The sequence below is a fragment of the Crocodylus porosus genome, unplaced genomic scaffold (genome assembly GCF_001723895.1).
Source record: "Crocodylus porosus isolate Cpor-Errol unplaced genomic scaffold, CroPor_comp1, whole genome shotgun sequence".
In the NCBI taxonomy this organism is placed as follows: Eukaryota; Metazoa; Chordata; order Crocodylia; family Crocodylidae; genus Crocodylus; species Crocodylus porosus.
In genome coordinates, this window is record NW_017728914.1 from 25,415,761 (window position 1) to 25,427,361 (window position 11,601).

Consider the following 11,601-nt stretch of genomic DNA (forward strand, 5'->3'; position numbering starts at 1 on the left):
GCGGGACATGCTCCGGGCCTAGCGCGGCCGGCAGCGGAGGTGAGCGCGCCGGGCCCCTCGGGCAGCTCCCCGGCCCGGTACTTGGGGCCGCGGCCGCGCTTGCGGGGTGGGGATTCCCTGGGGTGTCCCTGCGGCGAAAGCCGGCCGGGCGGTTGGGGCATCGCGGGCTCCGGCCCGGCCGCAGGACCTGCGAAGTGACTCATCTGCAGCTGCTCCATTTGACCCCCATTGAAAAGCCAAGTGTGGCAAGGCCCAGCAGGCGGCAGTGTCGGGGGCCCGGGCTTGTGAATCCGGCTGTCAGTCTGGTGGGTCCGGCTGTCACCCGGGCTTGTCAGTTGATCGATCTGCATTGCCTGGACTTGTCAGTGTTGCTTTGGGCCTCTTTATTTAGTGTGAAATTACGACCTGTTCACATATATTTGCCTGTCCTGCTCCTGCGAGTTCAACCTCTTGCTTGTTTCGGTGGGAGCAGATCAGGCCCTTACTTGGCTCCTTAGTGTTTAAAATGAAGTCGTGGTCCCAGATTTCCTGGCTTTTTCTAACTTTTGTTGTCTCCTTTTGGGGTCTGAGGAAGCTCTTTGATTTTGTTTGATTTCGTTGCATTCTCCTCCCCCCCCCCCGCGTTCCCCAATAACTCTGAAGACGTTTATCTTCTCTGCCGAGTGGGGAGCTTGCTAGCCTGCAGGTGTTGTTGTGAAATGGAGTTCAGTCAAGTGACTTGAGGGGGTGGTTGTGGGCAGAATTTATTACTTGGTAGCCTCGTCTCTTAAAACATGATTAAATGTAGGGTGCTACTGGGGGGTTGTGTGGTCTAAGGATATACGCAGACAAGGTTCTTTGGGTAGATGTAATATCTTTTACTAGATGCACTAAATAGTTGGAAAAATTGTTCTTTGCAAGCTTTTGGGCATGAACACCCTTCTTCCGGCACCACAGAGCCTCCCTGTGCCTAAAGAAGGGTGTTTGTACCCAAAAGCTTGCAAAGATCAATTTTTGCAACTACTTAGTTGGTCTAATAAAAGATACTACATCTACCCAAAAAATCTTGGGTGCTACTGTGTGCGTTTTTACAGTCTGGAACTGTGATACCTTGCTGTTAACAGAGGTGGTTTCTGCTCGGCCTAATCTCTTGGCTCTGTTTGGTGGAATGGGTTGAGTAGACATGCTGCTTTTCTGGGGGGGGAGGATTTCTTATTGCCGCTGAATTTTGTTCCCTTACTAGGCTTTATTAATATATCGGGGCTACTTAAAAAAAATTAGACTTACTGTACACTTGAAAATTTTTCATCTCTGACTTTGTATAGTTACTGTCACTATTAACAGGCTGAAAAGCTTAATTTAGTGTTGAAAGGAGTTTCAAATCCTGTACCTGTTTATTTACTTACACCTCAGGGTTTGGGTTTTTTTTGTATTTTTGTTTATTGTCTGAAATATTGCAATGGGGAAGCTGACTGTTGAAGGGAAATGGTGTGACTTCCTACCCAAAGTTCTGTTAAATGCAAAGACAAATGAACACAGAGTTTTTTTTCATTGATTTCCTTTTCTTCTCCTCCCATACAGAAGTCATTTAATAATGCTAGATAGAACTTTAGACAGAAAATATTTTTTAAAATTATTTTTCTCTTCTGTTAATCTGTAAAACAGTTTGTTGATTTGGGTCCAGTTTGCTTTAATGATCTAAATCTTTCTGCTTCTAAAGGAACCTGATTGTATTGTTAGCCTGGTATGTGGTAAATAACTTATATGATCATCTGTGAAGCCTTTGACAAATATTGTTAAAAAAAATACTAACTTTAAAAATTCAAGGAAACTAGATTAACATAAACCACAGTTCATGAGGTAGTTGTGTGGTGAGGAAACTTGCTAAATCTCACAGTTGTTTGATCCGAACATATTTGCATTGTTTGTTATATTTCATAGCTGTTTCATCTAGAATATTTGTATGGTTTGTAAATAATATAAATTGCTATTGTAACCTCTTTAACTTCTTGCATAGTAAGATATTGTCGGGTTTGTATTGCTTGGTTCCTTGTACTTCCTGCTGTGCCTGGTAGCTTCTAGCAAGGATGTTCTAGCTTTCTTTTTGGCTAATCATTTAATCATGTTGCTGTTTCTTGAATGTCAGAGGTAAGCAGAGACATGTGTGGCCTGCATCTTTTAGTGACTAAGGCAGAGATTCCCAGTCTTTCTTTCTGTTGGAGCGATAGTGTGATGCATGGTGACCACTCTCCATGTCTAACTGTCTTGGCCTCAGAACAGTTGCCAGAATCTCTTCTCACCATAATTTTCTGGCCTGTTCTCTGTTCACTTTACCTTTGGGTCTCTCTTTTTTTTTTTTTTCTGATACTTTTCTTTTTGTGGTTTTGCTGCTCTTCTCCATTGCTCTTGCTTAAGGGAAAGGTGCATTCTGATTATAGTTGGAAATCAACTGGTGATACTCAGAGTGAACCTGAGTATTGTGTGAATTGAGACATGAAACCTCCATTGCCTGAGCATGCTGCTAGGTGTATGTGAGCTATTGTTGCTGCTGCCTTCATGAAAGGGCACTGCAGGAATGTTGTGGGAATGTGTATGTCTTTTAAGAAGCAATAATTGCTGTGATAGCAATAACAGGCTGGCAATAATTGCTGTGATAGCAATAACAGGCTGGCAATGGTGAAGAAGGGGTGAATATTTAGTCATACCACTTTCCAGGTCCTACAGTTTTTACTGCCTCCACTTTTGACTAATTTAATGGTTCTAAGGCTGGAAAACTCTGACTTGTTCGTGACTGTCAGATTTCTTGTGCTTGATATGGTAATTGCTCTCAGACGTACACATTTCAAAGTGTTATTTGCATGGCTTTGTTTCAGAGCTGTGTCCTTTTTTGATGCAAAATTATGTGCTTGCAACTCTCCTTGACACATGCACAAGCTAGACAAAAAGATGCATGCTTTTTGAGTTCGCTAGCCCTTTGTCTCATTAGGTAGAAAAGCTGTTCTTGTAGTTCTTATATCAAAGAGAATCAGTTTGGATGTCATCTTGTAAAGGAAAGAATACAATATAATCCCAACCTAAAGGAAATGCAGAAGGATATGATTTTACAAGTATGACTATATCTGTGAAAAAAATTAAAAATGTTAATAGCCTGCAGTGATTAAATATAAACCACTAATGTTACAAATCTGTAAATACTCAGGTAAGTATGTTTATTTTTTAAAAGCCTAGGATCAAAGAGTTGCTGAAGTAGAGGTGGAAAAGAATTGTCCGGCCCATTTTTTTTCTGCCAATGCAGGATTGTTCTTATTGTGGCACTACTAGTGTCTTGTTTGATTATTTAAAAAATGATAGTGATTCAGTCTCTACCTGTGATACTTGATAGTGCAAGCTAAAGATGCTTCCTATCATGAAGTTTTTCTCTTGAGTTGAAGTATTCAGCCTGAATTCTTGTTTATTATTGCCCTTGACTTATGTACTTCCTCTCTCTAGGTATCCTGATTTGAAGGGCCTATGCCAGTGGTCCTCAACCTTTTTTAGACTCAAGTCACTCCTCACGAACAGGCCAGCTCTTACCTTTCACTGTTTTTGACTGCAGAAAAATAATAGCAATTTTATGTTACAAAGGACTCGAAGGTGACAACAGATCAAAATGTTTTTGGTGCTAGGGATTCCTATTTTGAAATATCTGGGTTTAGCTGGTGAATTGCATTTTACAGACATAACAGTGGTAACATTGCAATGCATGCCATGGCACCCTTGAAGGGATCTCAAGGCACCTCTGTGCTGCAGCACCCTGATTGAGAATCACTGACAATAGATGCTTCTGTTCATATTCTCCCTTCTCTTATTTAAACTAGTTATACATATTTACCTTCTGTGCCCCCATCTAATAATTTTGTGGGTTTTTTTTTTTCTCTGAAATCCTTCTGTATTTCTGCAGTTGAGATGGCCACTGTATTTAAATGCATGGATGCCTACTTATTACCACTTCATTATTTGCAGCCCAAAATTCTATTGTGTAGCTACTGTATCGTTGGCTACTATACTATTTGCATTATCCATACATGCCTAACATGGCGTCCATCTCTCTAGCCACTCTCAGGGTTACTGTTTTTCAGGCTTCTTTTGCCTGTTTGATGTGTTTCAGATCTTCCTCTTCCCATCACATTTCTCATTGACATTCCTTGCCTATATTTTGTTGTTTGGTTTTTTGTTTTGTTTTTTTTTTTTTTACAATGAATGCAACACGTGTTAACATCATTAGTTGGTTATTGGCTGAGAGGTCAACAGAGAATGAGTCCACATTGTGATGCCCAGGAAATGGACCTGGGAGAAGAGCAGTCCCTGCATGGGGGAGCTTGCAAACTATTATTTTTCCCCTCTTTGACTTGTATTAGTATACTGTTCATCCTCTCTCCTTTCTGTCAAAATAAATGGTTTCTTCACTCCCCCTTTATTCATTTCTCCCCCTAGGTGCAGAGCATAATTCTGAGGGGAGGGTCTGATAGTTAAAACATGATCAGGAAGTTGTGGTATAAAACTTAGGGTGTTATGTCAATGTTCTTAAAAACAGGAGCTGTAGATTAAGTCTGAGAAAAATGAAAAATACTTTTTCTTCTTGACAGATCTCATTTTTATAACCATGTACAGCACTTAGATACTGTGGCAGTAAACAGTTAGAAATGCTTATATGTAGATGTAGTTTAAAGCCCTTTAAAATGTTGTAAAAATGTAATATGGTTTGATTGGTACTTCACAATCAAAATAATTGGAAGTAATAATACATGTAATATAAGGAAATATTTCTGTAAATTTTCTTTACCATTTCATGCCACTGCAGCAAAATAAAAATTATCAGAAAATAAAGGTTATGTCTCTTAATACTTACTTGATTCTGTTGCACATATTTTGCTTTTTCATGTCTATTATTCTGTATTGTCAGTATTTGTGAATATATACACTGCAAAACAGTGTGTTCAACAGGACCATAGTAACAAATGTTGCTATAAAAATCTTAATTCTTGCAGTACCCAAGCTAAATTGTGCAACTTTATTAAAACAAGTTACTTTGAAAAATAAATGCAACCTCCCCCCTAAAAATAGGTTAGGAGCTTTCAGTGATGGCAGAAGCAGTGCTTTTTAATCGGGCCTTAAAGTTTGCATCTCACTGAAGTGAATAGGATCAGGAGAGGACAGTAGATCTTTGGTAAGCTGTTCACAATGTGATGACAATATCTTTGCTATGGAACAATAGAAGTGTATTTAAGTGAAAACTACTAAGATACTCTATTAAAATTATTTGTACCAAAATTAGTGGTCATAAAATTGTGGAGAAGTGCAGAGTAACTTCTTTTCCCTTAACCGACATAGCATTGATGCAACAGTAAGTAAAAGAAGTGCCTAAATTTGAAAAAAATAAAAAACTTCCTGTTTAGAGAGACCCCAAGCATGGAAAATTCAGCAGCAAAGAAAAGTGATTCAGAAAAAGTTGAACATGTGAAATGAGCAAGAACATCTCATAGAAACTGTTTTGCTAACAATTGCAGTTGGTACTGCTATGCCTAATAACTTAATGTAGTGTAATAAGTCAATCTAATTGGCTGAAAAATAAGCTGGAATTTTTTTTCTCTGAATTGTTTTAATTCCTTTTTACTTCAAGGAGTTTGAAATAGAAGGACTTTTCTAAATACTGGAAAACTAGTCCATTTACATCTTTGACAAAATGGCCTTGTCTACCCTATAAAGGGTTTGTCATCTAGATGGGCTGTCAACTCTGTACCAACGAAACCTTCTAGTGGAGCTTATATTGGCATGAGAGCTTTTTCTAAGCTGATTTCCTGACTTGAATTTTTCAAGTTACAGTGGAAAAAGACTTCTTTGCCAGCATACCTGCATCTACAATTGGGGTTTTGCTAACATAGTTATGTTTGAGCAGTAATTCATCCCTCATTCTCCTAACTTGTAACTCTGCTGAAACAATGTCCTAGTGTAGACCAGACCATTGCATCTCAAGATTTACTCCAGAGAAATTAAAGTAGTTTGTCTTTTTTTAAAGTAGACATTCAATTTTCCAACATAATTTTAAGGTATTAAATGGTTGTCTTCATGTGTGTATTAGATAGTGCAAAACTTGTATTTGGGTCAAGTCACTTCTGTTAGTGTCTGATCTGGAGGTCTGAGATCAAGGTTAAATTGTACAATAGCAAAATTAATACAAATGAAAAGGTTTTACAGAATAATAATGCCATAAGTCTGTCTTGTAATGTGTGTTTATTCTTTAATTAGAAACTACAAAAAGGAAATGTCTGTCCTTACCCCTAGGCTTGGTCTAATCTGATTGGCACAGCTAAGTAGATCAGGGACAGCCTCTTATCTCTTGGAGAACCCTGTGGATTCACTTCCTTCAGACTCTCCTTCCTGGGGTTCCTGAGTGCAAATGTTAAGTTATGTTTCACGTACATTTAGAATAACTTGGCAAACACTGTTGTTAAAATATTGACTTAACATCGTAGAAAATATAGTGTAGATAGAACCTAAAAGATAAAGTATGGAAAAGCTGTTCCTTGAGCACTGAATACTTTGCTTGTAATATCTGAACCAATTATGTTAAATTTAAAAAAATACAAGTAAGATGTTTTTACTGTGACATGTCCTAAGCCAGCAATTACCAGAAATACTTTTTACTAGTAGAGGGTTTTAATAAGTAGTTAGTCTTAATCATAAATCAGAATTAAATTAGCAAGTTGTTAAGAGAGGATTTTTCTGCCTTCTCTGTCTCCTATTTCTTGTCAGTTTTTTCATTTAAGGGGGAAAAAAATGCTTTCTTTATTGGACTTCTGAGCTCTTGCACTAAACTAGCATTTAGCAATAGCAATGTTTTTGTAAGGATTTCCTAACTTACTTAATGGCCAAACGGCTATATTTGTGTATGTGTTCCTGTAGCCTGATTTACAGCGGGACACTGAGCACTGACTGTTCTGTTTTGGACTAATGGGAGAGGGGGGTGAGTATCAGAAATGTTTTTGGGCCCCTATTGCGTTATAAGAGCATAGTTTCACTCTTGAGACCTACCTTAGCTTTGTTTGGATAGCACCTTCCAGAAGGAGTTGATTGTAATTAAAATTATCTGAAAATATGTAGTGTATTTAATTGATTAAATTATAGATTTGATTTTTGGTATTTCATTTGTACTTTTTAATTTTTTTTTTTTTTACAGAGAGGTTGATTCTCAATGGCTGGTTTAAGTTGAGAGGACTTCTGGCTACCTGGGAGAATACACATAAACACTGTATCTGCATACATTTATTTAAAACATTTTGTAGCTTGACACATTCATTCTGATTCTTAATGGTGAATGATGCATTTCTTAATTACTAGATGAGGCAAACCATAAATATCAAATATTATTTTTAAATTATTTAATAAAACCTCATGTGCTGGATAACTAAGGGGGGAAAAGTAGTATTATAAAAGGTTTTGCCTTTCAAACTGATGTTATCTCTGCACTGATTTCTTTGTGGTCACTTTTTGGTAGATTTCTTTCCTTGTTTTTATCCATAACTTGGAAGACAAAAGCAGCTGCTTTTTCAGTGACCAGTTGATTCCTCAGCTAGTCATTAAGCTCGGTAAAACACTACTTAGCTTGTTATTTCCACTTGTTCAGTGGTGATTTGAAAAACAAAACAAAACGCTGGCAGTAAATATATACTACCTGAGTGCTTCTGTTTAATTAATTTTTAATTGATTTTTAAGTTATTTAGGTATTAGGTAAGTTGTCATTGTCATGGATTCACTTCAAAACCAAGTTGCCTTTAAGGCTTACTGTGGCATGCATAAATATTCTCCCACATTAGATATACTCTTGTGTTGGTTAGTTTGTCTTTGCAGCTAGTGTGAAGCTGTGTTCAGTTTTGTCACTTTTATTCACTTATGTTTTATAGTATTTGATTTAAATGTACGTTTCTGATTTCAGGCTGTAACTGGGGGATAATCATATAAGGAGTTTAGCACACACCCAAGAGACATACAGTTGGTATGCGTTCTGTGCTAGTGGTGTTGGTGATGATGGAGTTTTAAGAAACAATAGCTGTTCTCATTTTTAGAAGGTCATTTGCTCCTCCTGTAGATTGAAACAATGGCTAATTAAATGGGCCCAAAGACTTTTGGAATGAGGAGTGGCATACCTTTAGTCACACCTACCTGGTGCAGAGGGAAAGCTCACCTTCATAGTATTCACCTCTCCAGAAAGAGAGAGATTTGGAGGGCATGAAGGCTTGTGTCTGAGAAGATGGGAGCTAGTGTGCTCCTGTGACCATGTGGCTGAGGGCAAGTGGAACTTGGGGGCATGTGAACCCCAAGCCTCTGGGCTTGGGCTTGCACATAGGATGCCTGCCAATGGATTTGGAAGTATCTGAAGTCCCAGGCTGGGGTGGAGGATACTTGCCAATAGCAAGGCCACGTGTGCTTCTCAAATGTTTTGAGCAGATTTGAACCTATCTGGCTAATTTGACCTGGGACAGTTTTTAAGGAAAAAAGTCCAAGAAGGTGGGGTGGTGATTAGGAAATACTTAGGGAAGAAGGATGTTTATTTGCTCCAGCTTCTGAGCTGTTGTTCTGAACCTGGGGAATCCATTTACATCTATGTCTCAGTTAGGGCAGGTTGAAGGAGTCTGTGAGCTAGCAGGATGCTGCCTAAGAAAAATCCAACTGCAGGAAAGTTGCTAGTTAAAAGGAATTACTCTGGAGCTGTTTCTAGATCAGGGGCAGGCAATTATTTCAGGTGGAGGGCCACTTCCTGAGTTTTGGCAAACCACCAAGGGCCACAAGGGTAGCTCTACCCCTTGGGAGGTACCTTGCCCCCTAATTGCCATCTTGGCACCAGAAGTCCTGCCCCCTAACCCTTGACCTTTGCCACCAGAAGTCCTTCCACGTGCCCCCTGGAAGTGCTCCTTTCAGCAAGGTGGTTTGCCATCTTGGAACCAGAAAAATACCAAGTTATATTCTAAAAATCAAATGTACTACATCATTCATTAATTTCATTTTTAAAAATATTTCTGTCCTAATTTACATGTGTTTATGTAGTGTATATAGAGGTGATAGTATAATTGCTTAAAATAAAGTCTTGCTCTTGTATATTGTGGTTGGGTGGGGTGTGGAGGAGAGTGTGGGTATGTGTGTGGGGTTCAGGGGTGTGGATAGGAGTGGGGGCTGTGGGTGTGTATATTTGGGTTGGGGGAGCATGTGGGTGGATGTGTGGGGTGTGGGTGGGTATGGGGTTTGTGGAGGCCTGTGAGTATGTGGGGGGAGGGTGACTAGGGAGAGTTGTGGCATGTGTGGTGGGGGAGGGTTTGCCCACAGCACCCCCCCCATGGCAGGCAGATCCCCTGCCAACATTCCTCCGAGCGTGGGTTCTGTGCTCCTGCTGCTCCTGACACTGGTGTGGGCCTTGTGCTCCTGCTTGCTGCTACTTGCCCCTCCCGTCTGCCACAGCTGCCCTTCTGCTGCTTCCCTGGCTTTTGCCTCCCCCACTCGCCACTCTGGTACCATGTCCCAGCTGCATGGCCAAGACCGTAGGCCCTGTGCTTCCATGTGCTCACTCACTCCCTCTCTTCCCCATCTTCTACAGCCAAGTCCCTGCTTTCACCCCTCCCCCACACTGTCCTCCGGCTGCTCTGACACCACGTAGTTCCTGGCTGCATCAGTGGGACTTCTGGAGCCGGCCTAGCACAGCTCTGAGGTCTGGAACGATCGCCCACAATCCTTCCCTGCCTTCCTGCTGCTCCGCCTTATCTGAATTCCCTTCTCTGGCAGAGGGAGGCAGGAACAGCTCCAGGATCCCAGGTCAGAAATCTCTGCTAGGCAGAGGCTTCTGGGTCGGGGGGCTGGGGCCAGGCTGGGCCAGCCTCACTGCTGCAGCTCCTTAGTCCTGCTACCGGCTCCCCCTGGGTCCTACTGCTGCTAACTCATGTCATCTTTGACCGGCAGCCAGGGGCAGATGAACATTAATTTTCTTGCCTTTTTTGCCTGTCTGTCTCAAACAATAATTGCTTTTGCCTGTATGATTTATCTTTAGTAAACAGTAAAAACATTTTTCCTGTTTTGCCTTCCTGATTCTCTGGTAAGCGTGATCCCAAAGCAACTGATACTTCAGGCATTGCTTTTCCTTGGAAGGGGTATCTGCTTTCTTTTTGTTTGTGTTTTTGCAAACCCAGGATGATAACTCCACAAAGTGGCAGTTTCCTCCACTGGCATTGCAAAAGTCTGGACTGGGCTGAAGAAGACTAAGGTTGATTGGGTGCAAGAGGCCATCCCTGGTGGCAAAGGTCAGCAGTTAGAGAGCAGGACTTCTGGTCCCAAGATGGTGATCGGGGGTGGGGCACCCATCAAGAGACAGGGCTATTTTTGTGGTCCTCAACAGCATGCCAAAACTTGTTAAGCAGTCCTCCACCTGAAATAATTGCTCATCCCTGCACTAAGTGCTACCTTAATGTTCAAGCTGAATTGCCTGCTACCCTGTGGAAGCAAGGATGTGTTTTGAGTTCTTGCTGATGTCAGGGGTTGTCATGGGTGTTGGTATGTTCCCTACCAGTGAGAGATTCCAGGTCATCGCTGGACCTTCTAGATGCTAGAGTCATGTGTTCAATAATCAGTGCAGTAAACTGAGATGATGAAAGCCAGTGGGAGTTTGGCACCTCGTTCTATCAGTCATCTTGAAATTCTAGCATAAATGTTTGCCTCTGGTAGCTTAAAGCAGCACCAAAATTATTTCCCCTTCAGTAAGCTCCCTGGTGAGGTATATTCTACGTTGTGGTACCTACCTGTTACCTGATTTTCCAACTACTCTTTTCACTCCCATGTTAAATAATTTAAAGCAGAGGAAATATTCAGTTGGTAGACGTTTTTTATACAGTATGAAACTAATATTCCAAGAAAGCCAAATTTAACCTTGTGAAAAAATCTAAATCTGAAAATCAAAAATAAGGTGCTGATAATTACAGATTTAAATTAATTGAGCTATAACAGGAGTCTCAGATTTACGTGCGACTTTGCAGCATTTAAGAATATGGCAAAATGAGCTGAATAGCATGATTTAGGAGTAGCCTGTGGCTGGAATAACAGGTATGTGTGAGGTGGGGGCCAACTTTTGTGTGTTTGAACAGTGTGGGAAAGCTTGTACAGGACCTTCTTTCTCACAGTGACATGATGAATGAGCTGTAGATCAGATTGGAGTTTTTCCTAGAGTATTTTGAAATTTGTAAAGTCACCTTTCTTAAAGTTCTGGCAGCCTTGGACTGCTGGAAGACAATGAATTTCTTTGGCCTGTTGTTCACACATGTTGATGAATCTTTGTTTGTGTAGCATGAGAAGCCTCCAAGGGATGGTTGGGTCCAGCTCCCATTTTGCTTGTTTCAGTGTTCTGAAAGCTGATAGGATGAGAGGTATTTCTTGTTGAAGCCATTCTGTATCATATGAAAGCTGTTTTTGAGGCATTGACAGATTTAATCATGCTGGAAGGTGACATAATTGGAAGCCTCTACATAGGAGTTTAATCTAGTGTTTTAAACTGATTCCTGTCTTGCTTTAAATGTTTGAAAATGTAACAAAATTTTGTCTTTATACTTT

General features: G+C 40.5%; 1 protein-coding gene across 1 annotated transcript in view; it reads left to right on the top strand.

Moving 5' to 3' along the window:
• Positions 1–11,601, top strand: part of AFF4 (AF4/FMR2 family member 4) — a 79,343-nt gene continuing 67,742 nt past the window's right edge. The window contains exon 1 of the mRNA XM_019535023.1: positions 1–39. The gene's annotated coding sequence lies outside the window, so the exon portion shown is untranslated. The remainder of the gene's footprint in view (positions 40–11,601) is intronic.